Below are 15,115 nucleotides of genomic sequence, written 5' to 3'. Positions count from 1 at the left end.
TCAACCCAATTTTGCAGATCGGTAACCTATTACCAACTCACAAAATAGGGTTTAGAGTTTCTATTAGGAAGGGGCGTGTTAAAGTCATCCCTTCCTAATAGCGAGTCGCACTGGTATGTAGGAATGTTTTGCGACTGCAATTGGCGTCACAAAACATTCACAGTTACCACCAACTTCAAGTTGGTGATAACCCATTCGCAAACAAGAAGGGGTTCTCCAAGGGACCCCATCCCTTTCATGGTTGTGGGCGCCAACATTTTTAAGAGCAGGCAGCTGTTCATTTTTATTTTTGAAATGCAAGGAAAACGAGCTGCATTACAAAATGAAAAATGTGCTTTATCAAATAAGCAATCTCAGACATGGTGGTCTGCTGACCCGAGCCGGCCACCATCCCTGTGATTGTTGACATTCACAATGGGTCGTAAATTGCGACCTGCCGCATGAATATTGATGAGGCAGGTCCATTTGCGAGCCACTGTGAATCCTAACAGTGTCTAAAACACTGTTGTACATCTCAGTTTGCGATTTCCTAATAGCAAATCGCTAAAATTCACAACTAGGAAATCGTAAACACACGATTTCGTACATCTGGCCGCTTAAGCCCATGTCTAGGAATTTTAAAAATCCTGTAGGCAGATTTAATTCTGTACAATGTTTGGCATATGCCATACTTCCAAAGATTGGCAGTCTTCTTTGTGCAGCAGGTCTAAATGGTTTGATCTACAAAGGCAAATACATAAACCTTTAAACCATATCTTGCAAGAAGCAACTGCATACGTTCTTACCATTATGGCCATTCATTAATTTTTTCTAAAAACCTGAGATGAAAGTGCCAATTTTGTAATGTATGTGTATGTATCGCAGATATATAGAGGACTCACTTCTATGCGCCTTGCTTAAAGTATGCTTGCAAAACACATTGGACACTATGCGCAGAAGCAGTTATGAAAAAGTGATATAATATTCCTGCAGTTTCTTTTCGTCAAAAAAATGTTTCCCATGTAGCACACTGCTTCTTAGACACCTTCTCAAAAGATAGATCTGCCCTACAGTTTTAGCACTATGAGAGAAGTTTGGGTGCATGTTAGCTACGTCTCTGATCAGCTTGCCGATCAAGGTGAAATAGCTGGGTGTGCATGTGGTAAGACAGGTGTGGCATATCTAGACTCGTAAATTGACAACACAAAATAGAATGCAATGTCTGCATTACTATGACTGAGTACACTACACCTCTTACAGAGCAAAGTTACAATGTTGAACTGGGGAACTGTGGGAGCCGAACCCTATTAATCTCCTGAACCATGATTCAGTTATCCTAGTTAGGTTACAATGACAAATCAAAAACAATTTTGCAATTTCAAAAGATCATGAACACTAACCCATTTCTTAAAGTAAAAGAAACTTCCTCAGCAACTGCACTAAGGAGATTAGAAAAAAATAGTATGAAACATTTTTAACAACATCCCATCCTTACCTATATCAGAACTTCCAGCGGAAATCCTTCAAAATGATACATAGAGAACACGATGGAAAGTTTCATTCACAATACATGCTTTCTATTACTTCAACCTATTGACGTCACTGCTCTCCGTGTTCTGAGGAAACTGTGAGAAGAGAAAACTTGCAGCCGTTCGCTAATTGGGAGTGGGAATGAGCAGAGACAAGATGAGCAGCACACTAGAAACTGCATCCATTTTATAATTAAATGGCGTCTCTTATTTAAATGTGCCATAACTATACTACATTATTCATTACACTTCTAAATGACAGATTGATATTGTTTCAAGTGCAAAATCATGTGTGTACTTTTTACAGTCGTATGCATCATTAAAAATACTAATTCGCACAAGAAACCCAAAATGGAACATCTGAAAAATCTTTGACAGAACCATGTCACACAGACAATGAGGGCATGTTTAACCACCTTGCTCTTTTGCTGCCGTGAGACAATGTCAAGTTACACCCCAGTAGCACTCAGACCCTTCTGAAGCTTCTGAAACATTAACTATTCTGATTGAAACTTAATAACTGCCTGTTAGTATTAACATAAAGACCACTTGAGCCGTACATCAGATAGGAATTGCGTCAGGAGGGTATTTACCCAGTCGATGTTCCTGATGTGGTGCAACGCAGCAGGCCGGATTAGATAAAAAAAATCGTCCTTAGCAAAAAATGCTTGACCAGCCCACACGAGGCAGGAGTCGTGACTAAATTGCAGCCATGGCAAATGGTAGGGTCACTGTTGCTTCTCCTGTACTGAAAGAAGCCCCTTGGCCTGAAGCCAACTGAGGAAATGCGAGAGAGGGTGAATGAAGATTATTGGTAAATAACTTAGCATTACCTCCTTATCCGTTTTCCCATCCCATTCCTTACACATGAGCCCATACCTAAGAAAATGGTGATTGGTTTACACAGAAACCAAGGAGGATGCAATATACTTGATATATTTAGTGCAAAAGACAGCACAAATCACAGGTTATGTACAACCGATAAAACATGAGCGCCAAACTTTGCGTATGCACCCATCCCCAACTGAAAACGGTAGGGGGAAACAAGGGTGTTAGGAGAGCCCCATGTAGCAGCATTCCAAATGTCACAGTGATGCACCCTTAAACCTTGCCCAGGATGAGGAGACACACTGAGTCGACCGCCCCGGGACAAAGGGAAGAGAACGGTGAGCAGCCTCGTATGACAAGACAATAGTACACTTCACCCATTGAGTCAGTGTGGACGAGGAAGGCTTGAGAGCCATCTCAGAGAGACCTTAGGTGAAAAATAATGAATCCACCTGTCTAAATTCACTGGTCCAGGTAGATGGGAAGGGCTCTTAACACATCCAGAGAATGGAGAACCTCTTCCTCGGGAGAAAACGGATCAGGACAAAATACTGGAAGGAAAATATCTTCCTGACAATGGAAATCATACAATACCTTGAGCAGAAGAACCTGACTAGTGCATAAAATCACCTTGTCTGGACAGAAATGTAAAAAAGGGGGAGAAGCCAGGACACAGCTCCAATCTCACCAACCCTGCGACCAGAAGAAAGCACCACCAAAATACTAACTTTAGCAGAAAGTAACTTAATGTCATCTGAAACCAGGGGTTCAAATGGAGGACCTGTCAATACCTGTAGCACAAATGGAAGATCCCAGGTGGAGACTGTAGAGTGGGAGACAGGACGCTGAAGCAAAAAACTCAGCAAGAGGCGTGTCACCAAGAGAGAGACAGAGGACATATCAGAGCCTCTGAAGGCCAGAAAGGCGGCCCATTGGGCACGAAGAGTCGAGACTCCAAGCATCACCACATAATCATCCCTTAAAAAATCCAATGCCCTGACAGCGTCACAGGAAACTGGAGACAGACTCCTCCCCTTACACAAGAGTCAATGTTTTTCCAATGACGACTGTAAGACTTCAGGATGAGAAATTTGCAAGACAGCTGGATGTTCTGAGCCACTTCAAGCGAACAACCCTGAGCTAGAAAGGTCAACCTCCCAACCTCTCAAGTGCCATACCACCAACGGGAGGCACAGGAGAGAGGACGTGCTGAGAAGAGGAGCATGAAGCAGAGATGGGTGAATGGGAAATCTCCAATGGGTACCTTCCTGCCAAACCCTGAAGAGGGGGAAACCAAGGTCTCCTGGTCCATAAAAATCTCTGTCCGATCCACCCAAATGTTCCTATGGATCTTGGAAATCAAGGGAAATGGGGGAAAGCAAGCATGAGCCCCTGGGACAATGGGATGGAGAAAGCATCTATCGTCCAGGCCAACATCAAGGGAATCAGACTCAAAAGTGGGAGAGTAGCGCCGCCTTCTCCGAGACAAACAGATCCAGCAGGGAAGGCTGAGAATGGAGAATACCTACCAGTAGGGCCAAGATTTTTGTAAAAACCATTAGCTCTGATGAAAGGCCAAAAGGAAGTATCTGGAATTGGCAGTGCCTCAAGCCCATTGCACAGCGAAGAAACTGCTGATCCTCCAGGTGGATGGGAACATGCAGGTCAGCGTCCATCAGGCCGAGGGATGCGAGGAAGCACCCCTGATGAACCAGCTGAAAGGATTGACTGCAAGGTCACCATTTTGAAATGTGATGATGAGGAATGTGCAAATTCACCCCTTTGAGATCCAAGGCCAGAAGGTATTCACCGGAAGACTTCTGCACAAGAAACAGGATGTAATAATATCCCATCCCCATCTCCTGCGGTGGAACCTTGATGATCCCTGCCATCTCCAAGAGAAGCTGAACACCCTCCATTAACGCTGCTGGCTTCGTGGGATCCCGGAGTAGAGGAGTTTCCCTGAACACCAGGGTTGGGCAAGATGAACATTTTAGCAAGTAACCGGAGGCCACTCTTTGAAATGCCCAGGCATCAGAAGTTCCATGCCACTGGTAAAAACAGAAGCAAAGCCGACCACCATCCAGAAGGGGTGGATAGTAACTGCTGTGGAGGAAGAACCAGCAGACTGAGACTGGGATTTGTCACTTCCAGGGTCCCCCAGCCATGGCCCCTGCCATGAAAGAGCTTTCTAGGTAGGTATGACGGAATCATGCATCCATTTCCCATGCATGCCTTTACACATCAGTCAGTACCCCGACTGTGATGTTACCATGCGTTACTTCACCACAGAAGTCATTACAATGACTTACCTTAGGGGTCGCTGGACTTTGAAATATTATAAATTACTATTCCAACTCCAGTCAGTGTATCAGTAGAGAAGGCGTTGGAATTAAAATCCAACACCAGTCCAACAACGAGTCCCCTAAAGCAAGTCATTGTAATGACTTGCATGGTAAAGGAATGGATGGTAATATCGCAGTCGGGTAATGACTACGGAGTAAAGGCACATCCTGATTTTGACTGTGATGTAAAGGATGTTTCCCGCTGGCTAGCGCCTCTAGCCTGAGGAAAAACAAAGTAGTGGATGTATCCGAAACCTCTACCCCGGGAGTGAGGGCGAATGGGAGCCCCCAGCTTTCGATTATTGGCTCACTGCTTCACATCTCTTTAAGCTGTGTGTTCAAACACCTTTGTACCTTTAAACAGTAACTTCAAGAGGACAGACTCAGTGAGGCATCCACCTTCCTGGCCTGCATCAATATGTGCCACAATGGAAGCCCCTGAAGTCGAAGCCGATGTTGGGTAAGTTGCCGACCTGGAGTTCCATCAGAGCCAGCAGAGAAGAAGTATCCCCACCCACACTCATCTGCAGCGCCAGACCCTTAAAATCCTATAAAAGGGACTGAACAATATAATTCGTATAGGCAGTTGCCCTGATGGAAGAAATGGAGGTGGCAGAAGACCGCTTTACAGTCCCTTCCACTGTCTTATTCACTGGGTCGGAAGGAAGGCCGTCATCCAAAAGCACTATGCCCTGTGAAGATAGGTCAGTCATCAGGCTATCCACCTTGACTGATTGCGAGAATTCATTGGAAAACCCCTCCAAATCATACCGCTTGCTCAGAAAATGAGGGAACGCAGCCTTGTCAATTTCCTTCCCCTAAAGGGAAAGCACTTTGCGAAAAGCACCGTGAAAATGCAAAGAGTCAGGAGCAAGGGCACTGGTATGGCATAAAAAAATCATCTTCCAACTCCTGCTCCACAGGCGTAGGAAAACTCAGGATTTGTTCATGGACCCTCAGCAGGAGGCCCCTCTGATTCCCTGACCTGAAAAGCAGCCTTAACTGCTTCATTAATGGAGAGGCATAGTGCTGCCAAAGTTGTCACCACTGCAGCACTATCTGAAGAAGACTCCATTGCCGGCATTTAAAAACACAATACAGATGCTCCCTGCACCTCACCAGTTTCTAGGCAACCAAACTCTCGCTGCTCCCGAAACCAACGGGAGTTGAAGAAGACAGGGAGCGGCCCTGAACATATAAACACAGCCTCTGGACATGCGGCTGCCGGGGGGGGAAGCACAATAGTCCAAGAGGACCGTCAGTGCCTCTGAAGAGCTGTCAAGCAACTGCTGGCCACCTGATGCAAAACGGCAGCCCTGCAGAGGTAAGAACAGACAATGGGAGAAAGGGTGTTCCACGTCACAAACCGCAATTGGACCCATCCCTGTGCAGCAGTGCAGTGTGGTCCCCTAAAAGAAAAACAAGACAGCTCGTTCAGTAAGAAAAATAAACATATAAAACTTGCAAAACTTACCTCTGAACCCGCCAGGTATTGTTCTGTAGCTCAGAATTTAAAGAACAGGCTGTCCTAGACTGACTTCCATGAATGTGCCTTTGAAGAGTGGAGTGCCTCAGGGCTCTTCACTAAGCCCCACTCTTTTTAACATTTATATGAGCCCATTAGCCAAAATAGTGGAGGTGTTTGGCATACAAATTGTCACATATGCCGACGACACCCAGTTGATAGTCTCCCTTAAAGACCCAGGACAGCCTGGAAGTAATCTCTCCAGATGTCTGGAGGAAATATCAGTTTGGATGAAACAGTCTTGTCTTCAGTTAAATGGAGCAAAAACTGATCTTATGCTGTTGGGTAGGCCTCTGCCTCCAAGCCTGCCTCTCGCGTGGCCTAGCTGTATGGGAAACACGCCTACTCCAAAAAATCACATCAAGAGCCTAGGAGTTTGGCTGGATGCCAAACTTGACATGAAGATACAGGCTAAAAAGGTAGCTGGGTGCTGTTTCGGGATACTGAAAACAGAGCGGAAAATTCTGCCTCTTCTTCCGTTTAAGGCAAAAAAATTGCTTCTCCAAGCATTAATTCTGTCACGTCTGGATTATGCTAATGCCCTATATTTGGGATTCCCTCAATCAACAATAAGCATACTTCAGAAGGTCCAGAATTGTGCGGCAAGAATTCTCCTGCAAATTCCGCGGAGAGAATCAGCGAGAGGAGCAATTAGACAGCTGCATTGGCTTCCTGTTGCAGAAAGGATCAAATTCAAGGCCCTTTGTGTTACTCATAAGATCATGGCCGCTAAGGGCCCACTAATCCTTCGGAGGATAGTTTCTCCATACTGTCCCAGAAGGTTCCTTCGCTCCGAAAATAAACGCCTGGCCAAGGTTACTAGAATTTTCAAGTCCAGAAGTGCAGGCCGTTGTTTCTCCTATGTTGCCTCCAGAGCTTGGAGCACCCTCCCCCTCCCAGAATCCATCCGTCTGGAGGAGGAACATCTTCCCTTTCGGAGACTCTTGAAGACGTATCTATTCCCAACTGTTTAATCAGTCTGCTCTTCTGTCTGATTGGTTCTTAGTGCTGGGAGGCCTATGGGTAGCCATGCGCTTTATAAATGTTTCTTTCATTTCATTTCATTTCATTTCTAGTGACGTGCTTCTCCCTTTATGTATGCTGGGTATGCAGTGCCATATTGGGGGAACTATTTTGACCACAGTAAGGTGATAGATGCTATGGAGCAGGCAAACTGCTCATGTGTAAGGAAGGGGAGAAGATGGACTAGGAGGTAATTGACAGTGCAGCCCTGAATAGCAGAGCAGCAGTAGTGAAGGGGCACCAGCAACATAACATGAAGACCATGATGCTAGGCCTGTAACTGGCTCCAGCAAAGACTGTAGTGGAGCATAGTTAACAGTAACGTCACGCTCCAAATTATGTAGTGTGCTGTCATACATTGCCAAATTATTAGCAGTACTGGAGGAGGCAACGCTCCCTAAAGCACAAGCAGCTGTGTGAAATAGTTTACATTCTAAAGTGCTACCTATACGGTCGCACATTTTGGCACTGTACTAAGCGGTTCATCCTCCCCTTTTCCTGATCTGTTAATGGTTTTGTCCTGGTGACTAATCTTATGGTCTGTGAGCCTGCAAATTGTTCTCCTGCTTGCCATGTCAGAGATCCAAGCCCAACGCACCATTATTGACATACTGTCCTCCCTTTCAGGAAGATTTCGGATAAGTGTACAAGTCAATCCAGTTATGATGTCAACATTTTGACAGTAATGAAAAACCATAAGTACATCCAATGTGAACTACTGAGATGAGCCTCCTTATGAGTCCCACTATTTATCCATCATGTTTTCATATAAGTATCATGCAAAATCATTGATACCTCGTCACATACATACCCAAGGTCAATGCATGTAAATTAGCCAAAACATGGAAACAGAATAGGATCAACCTTTTCTAGGCAAAGACATAGTCTGCCACATTTTAATCACTGATTAACACATGCAACCAAGATGCGCGGGTCTCTTGTGAAGTCTGCCTTTGAAGAACAACGTGTCAAGGTGTACACATGGAGCTGGGTGTATACATTTGAGAACAGCATCCTTTTGCATACACATGAGACTACTGTCAGCAGCATGCACTATACTTCTAATAAAGAAGACTTGCATGTTTGTTTACCAGTACAGACTCTACAACCAGAGGGGCAAGAGCTAACAAGTAAAGTGGAGTGAGACAGCAGAGCACCATGAAGAAACGTAATGCTTCTTAATCATGGTTTTCTAGCTTCATCTTCCTGATATAGATGTAAATACTCTGAATCCCATCTTTGAATTGTTAGTGATGGAGCGGAAATTTCATGGTAATTTCTCAATGCAAAACATCATTACCTCTTGTCTTCCGCATAAGGGGATGGATCTTTGCCACTGTGATACCACCATAAAGTCACTTTGTATAAACATGAAAAATCAGATGCAAAGAAACAATTAAGGCAATAATGAGAGTTGTGAGTAGTTTTAAAAGTATTTATTTTCTAATCAAATTGAAGGTTCTCTGACTCTTTATTCATTAGTCAAATATCAATCTGGTTACAAAATTTAAAAATTGGAAAAAAAAGAATGAATACAGACCATATTATAGATTGCATACAAAGCACTCCATAAAGGAAGACATCTCTATTTCTATGGAGAAATTAGGCTTAAATGTCAATCAGAACTCTTAAAGAGTTTTTAAGAAATATAATGCAAGAGTGCGTTTTGCAAAGTTAAGTCAATAATTAATAATTGACAAAAATCTCCCTTACAGAGAAATAAATGCATAGGACAAATAAGCCTTTTCAAAGCCAATTAGTCAAAGCATAAAATTTAAAGTTTTAGCATCTAAACCTGCCCTCGTCCCCTCAGCTCTGTCTGTGCGCTATTCATCTCCATCTGCTTCTGTGTGTCTCTCACAGAAGCTACCCATGGGCCCCTCCTTCCTTCTCTCTGCAGAACTCAAGAAAAAAGCTGTGTGTTCTGCAAGCGTCCTGCTAGAAAAATAAAGAAAAGCCCCAGAACCTCAGCTAGCAACCAATATTTCTAACAAAAACACATGACTTGGTCATCGTTGTTTGTCCAATTGGAGTTTTAGAACACATCGACACCCCATGGGCTGACTGGACACGTCATCAATCAGGCGAGTTCTTGTAACACATTTGAGTCTTGTGCTAAATGACTTTATCTCCTAACATCCTAAAAACAATAACATTTTCTCCAACAAAAAAGTATTAAATATGCGGAAACAGAGAAAACATATTATAATAATCAAGAAGAAAAATGTGTGCTTTGCAGTTTCATTCTACGTTATGAAGTGAATAAAGCATTATCTAAACAGCTGCATACTGAAAAAAGTAAGGCACAAGTGTAAATTATAAGAAAGGTCTTTCCATGAAGACAGGAGGAACAGGGAAGAAAGAGCACATTCCATTGTTATCTCAAGGCCTTGTACTGAGAGCCTTCCAAAGCAAACTAAATCACTAGCTGTGTATTTCAGCTTTTCTACACTGTAAAATGTGTGTTAATTCAGCACAAATATATTCTACTTTGAAAGTTCAAAACACATTTTCCAAATTAAATGTACATTCTATAGTGAGGTTAAGTCTAAACGTAACACAATTAAACAACCATGAATTAATTAATTGAGCATGGTTTTACATGATTCATGAACTGAAAGCAGCCGAGAAGGCCTCATCGATTGTTTTCATTTTTCATGCACCAAAAGTCTGCTACAAGTTTTAAAATGCAGTTTGTGTCTAAACTCAAAGCAGCCTTTGTCATTTAGTAATGCCTAAATCTATAGATGAAATCTGAGCTCCTTCAACCCACCACTTGATGATAAACAAATCATGATACCTCAAATGATTTGTAAATCATCACACTTATTTAATTTCACAGGTGACATTTGTTCAAAGAGAGCACTAATTATTAGTTCAGTCAAATATATGGTTTTTTTCTACCTAAAATATTCCTATTTATCTTTAGTGTATGTAGACATGGTAATTTCATTAGCACACTTAATTTCACACAGGTATATAAAGAAAAATCCATACTAAAATTAGTATGTTCATTATCACTTGTTATTACAAAAGCTGAGCATAAAACAATTTTACCTCTATTTCCAAGACAACACAAGTTTTGTCTGTAACTAGATCATATATAGCCAAGCTCAAAAGTGTCGTGCAAAGTTATGTAAGTAGCTTCTTGGAACTGTTAGTTTTCTCTAAAATAAGTAACTAAAATCCAATAGAAAAGTTCTCTTTTTCTTTCTTCTTCTTTTTTCTCTTTCATCTTTGCTTTCTCTTTTCAGCTCTTGAAAGTTCTCAGTTATTGTTTCAGCATTTCTTGGCTCTTTTTGTCACCAGCTTGCCATCAAGGTGGCTCATACAGTTCAAGCCTTGCATCACACAGATCATTCAATGTGGAATTCTGTACTTTTTCCATGCAATTTGACCACTCAGGTGCTGAAAAACTCTGACAGAGCACCATCAATTCTTTACACGTTTTCAATCCAAACCTTTCACTTTTATCTTCACTTTGTTCAGATTCAGACGTTTCAGCTATGCATGCAAATTATTTTTATGGGGATCACTGTAGCCGTTTTGGACACCGTTTCAGCCAGTTTTTTTCTACCTCCACTTGTAGGCCCACAGCACCAATTTCTTCTTCAGAGGCTGCACCTGACTCATTCACCCTTTTGACATCATTTTTATCTGAGCCAGTTTCCACTTTTTGCTTTTCCAGTGCCACTTCAGTTTGCTCTAGTACTGCTTCACACTCTATGTGTTCCCTTAGAGCTTGACTGGGCCTTTTCTGTGGACTTTTGACCACTGCTGGCATCTCTCCTTGAAGAGGAGCTGTTTTATCAAGGGGACACAGGACCATACGTGTATGAGAGGTATGCACCCAATTTGGAAGGCCATCACATTTCACAACAGTAATTGCCAGGATCATTTGGAACAGGTCTTTCCATTTCACAACATCTCTCATATCAAGGTTTTGGCACTGTCCACTATGCAGATCTTGTGTAGCAGCTGCAATCTGGTCAGCAGAGACTCCACCTTCCCAGCAATGGCTATTCTTCCCATCTGTGGTTTTCACAAGTGCATTTGCATGTACATTTTCAAGCCACTTCACTGATGTTGAGACACAGTCTTTTGCAAAGTGAAACTCTGTGCTGTCTTTGTGTTGCTTTATTGTGCTTAAAACGTCAGGCAGATAGCTACAATCCAATCTTTGTCCAATCTGTTGTTCTGCACACATCATCTTTGAGACCTCATTATGATCTGATTTCAGAGAAACTGGCAATCTATACCTGAGCATCAGTTTTTGTAATATCTCATTTGCTACTATGCAGTTGTCATTTTTCTCAAAATCTGTTCTGATACAACCTTGTTGTTCTGCCTCTGAAACATTTTCTTGAGCCTCTTAATTCTTTTCAAGTGTAAGTCATTAACATCAACATTAGATAAACAGTATCCTTCTCAGATTCACATGTGAAAATGCCATTGAATGTATAGGCTAACAGGACACACTATTGTACAACTGAATTCACATTTCTCTCTCCCATGACAATAGTGACTTCCATTTGAGTAGGTATACTGCATGTTATGAAAAGGGCAATCAATTTTGAAATGTGAGCTAAGGTAACTATTGAAAGTTATGAAGCTTTGACGACATAATGTGTAGGGAGAATAGCATGAGCTGCTCCCAATGTACCATTGTACATCTCAAACATGGGCCCTCTACAAAATGGACATTGTTGTGGTCAATCAGGGGTTCATCATTAAAGCCTAACCTTGGCTTCAAGCATAAATTCATGACACATAGACATTCTTGTTCAGTTTCATCACAAACAATTTCATTTGCTGGCAGTAAGCTCAATACGTTTGACATGATTTGATCACAGTATTTTCCCAAAACAACTCTACAAAGGAAGGGACCATTTCAGTAATTGGACATTCCATCATTATATTCTCACTTTTGTTATGACTGACATCTACCACAGCTACTATGTTAAGGCAGCTGGGTATTTCTGTGACAATGGGGTCAGGGGTCATTGGGAAAAACGTCACAGACTTTTTAACACAATCATGTTTTTGAACAGGCACTGAGAGAGCGCAGCCCTCCCTCTCACTGCAAATTGGTATATTTTCTTTTAAATAAACTTGCATCCCTGGTGCCGGGGCATGACACGTTTTCTCTTTCAAATCTAGGAATGCTTTTGTACAATTGTTGTCCAAAGGAAGCGGATCAGACATATCCGGGGAACAACCTTTACAACGCAACTTTTACAACGCACTACCGTTACAACGAAACTGTTACAACGCGAGTGCATTGACAACGCAGGACATTACAACGCAAGTCTTTACATCGACTTGCACTAGATGGCGTGCTAACATTAAAAATAGTGTAGTTTACTAACCCAACACCTTCCCTACTGTTACGTGGACTGGAGTTGGAATAGTAAATTACACTTTTTTAATGTTAGCACGCCATCTAGTGCAAGTCGATGTAAAGACTTGCGTTGTAATGTCCTGCGTTGTCAATGCACTCGCGTTGTAAAACTTTCGTTGTAACAGCATGCGTTGTAACAGCATGCGTTGTAACGTCATACATCTGACATATCCTTGTGTGTCAGCCTCAGTAATGGCTTAGCCACTAGGGAAATGTTTTGTAACCACTGGCTACAGCAGCCAACCATTCCCCAAAACATCCTGACTTCTTTCTTAATTTGAGGTGGATTCATCTGGTGAATTACTTCCACTCTCTCTGGTGACACCTTTCAAGCTCCTTTTCCAATTGTGTGTCCCAAGCATTCATCTTCTTTTTGACAGTACTCCTGACTATTCTCATGCAATGGCACTATGACATGAATTTGACAAAAATTATTAACAGTAAGCCATTCTTCAGTACGTGAAATGTGAAAAAATATGATGGCTGGATTCGGTACCATAGGACAACATGGAACAGTTATGCTGCTAATCTCCTGCACAATCCTGTTTTTTTTCATTTAGTTTCTGTAAACCTGTGATCATTAAGTTACATAAACTTCCAATCAATTCCGTCAAAAACCCTTTACTCAGTTTATCTCCAATTATGGGTAGAATCTCTGCAACTGGTGGTGTTCTCAATTTCATGTCAACTCGTTTTAATTTGACTAAAACTTGTTCTGCACATTTTATTAATCTGACATCTTTTTCTGTGCGCTCCCTTATGTGAGAAGTTGGCCTGGTATATGCTGTCCACTAATTAAAGTGGGCACCTTGCACCAGTCCAAATGACCCTTATTGATGATTAAGTTAAAGACAACCTTTATTGAAAGCTATCCCAGTGGTAGCTGTGGAGAGCAGCCTTCAGGCTAAGTCTCGAAGGAATGTAAAGCAGCTTGTTTTACCAGATCAGAGCCTCCTGAATGACCAAATGAAAGGAGAACCAAACAAGAGATATATAAAATATATGTATCTATTACTAAACACTCTCTACTAACCTCTTTATGAGATTAGAGCACAAAGCTCACAATATTAAATCACTACAGTAAATAGCACAATACACAGCAGGCTCCAGGGGGAGACCAAAGCATATACTAAGACAGTGGCATAACAATCACGACTTAGGCACAGTGCCTAGAGCACGTAGAATCGCTTGGACCCCAAGGAACCACTCAAAGTAGTGATACAGGGGATCCACAGAGGACGGGTGCAGTGTGTGAACACAGGCCCGAGCTCCGTACAACTCTATGGGAAAGTCGCGGTTGGAATTTTAGAGTTTAAGGACACTCCAGAGAGGACTTTAAGCAAACCCCTAGGATCATAGAAGGTTCTAAGGCCAGCACCCTTGAGAGTACCAAGATACCCATGTTACCTATCCAAGAGGAGCTGGGTGCATAGGGGTCAAGTGGTGTCGGAAACCTTCGTCATTTTCAATGGCGTGATGCGAAAAAGTGCTGCTGCCGGGAAGGTGAAAAGTGTCCGGTGGAATCCATGCCTGGATCCGAGTTGAGAAGAACCTGAAAGCAGAGGGGACAGAGTCTGGGTCACTTCAGGGTGACCACGGGCTCAGTAGACGAATGCCCACCGATGTCTGGTGCTTCAGGTGAGAAGTTGCGATGCTTGACTCTGCAGCCACGGGGACCAGGAGATGTTGATGACAACCAAAGTCTGGAGGTGAGGTGTCCCACAAAGGATGTGGAGTACTGGGAGGTCAGTGTCTGCATTGTACACCAACAAGCCTTGGCAACTACAACCCATGCGGGCAGAGCAAATAAGCTTCGGTGAGGACCAGCAAGGTCCTGGGGACTCTCCAAGCAATGGAGAGTCAGGGCACATCTGGAACAACCAGGGAAGCCCAAAGAAAGTAAAGGTTACCTTCACAGGAACCCACAGGCCAACAGACCAGGGATCGCGAACGCGACCTCGAGCTGAATCACAAAATACTAGCCCACGGAACACTCGTGGAGTGTAGGCCGGAAATCTTCAGTGGAAATACTGCTCGGGGTCAGGACTACAAGAAGCCTAAAGCACAGCCTCAGGGATTGCCAAAAAGCATATGCTGCTGCAAAAGTACACAGGTGCACAGGGGTTCGGGTTGCACGGTCCCCACGAGGGATACTCGTCACAGACTTGCTGAGAGAACAGATCGACGTCGGAGACCTCGGTAACCCACTTCCTGTGTTGCAGAAATCTTCGGAGTCCTCAGGAGCTTGGGAGATGCAAACCGGTCAGATGCATTAAGGTGCCTGCTGCTGCAGGGGAGTAACTCCTTTACTCCAAGGGAGATTCTTCAGTCATCCAGCGTAGAGTAGATCTTTGAAGTACTTGGTTTCTGTAGCAGAGTTTATTCCAGGTAAAATCTAAAGTCCTGTAGTCAGGGTTCCTACTTTATACCCAAGGAAGGGGTTGGACAAACTCTGGGGACCCACCTATGGGAGGGTCAGGACAGA

The 15,115-nt window shown here is 43.0% G+C and overlaps 1 protein-coding gene across 1 annotated transcript in view; it reads left to right on the top strand.

The window, feature by feature from the left end:
* Nucleotides 1-15,115, top strand: part of GABRR3 (gamma-aminobutyric acid type A receptor subunit rho3) — a 945,383-nt gene that overhangs the window by 857,825 nt on the left and 72,443 nt on the right. The window lies entirely within an intron of this gene.

Source organism: Triturus cristatus, chromosome 8 (genome assembly GCF_964204655.1).
Source record: "Triturus cristatus chromosome 8, aTriCri1.1, whole genome shotgun sequence".
Classification (NCBI taxonomy): domain Eukaryota; kingdom Metazoa; phylum Chordata; class Amphibia; order Caudata; family Salamandridae; genus Triturus; species Triturus cristatus.
This window is presented reverse-complemented; position numbering and strand designations above follow the sequence as displayed.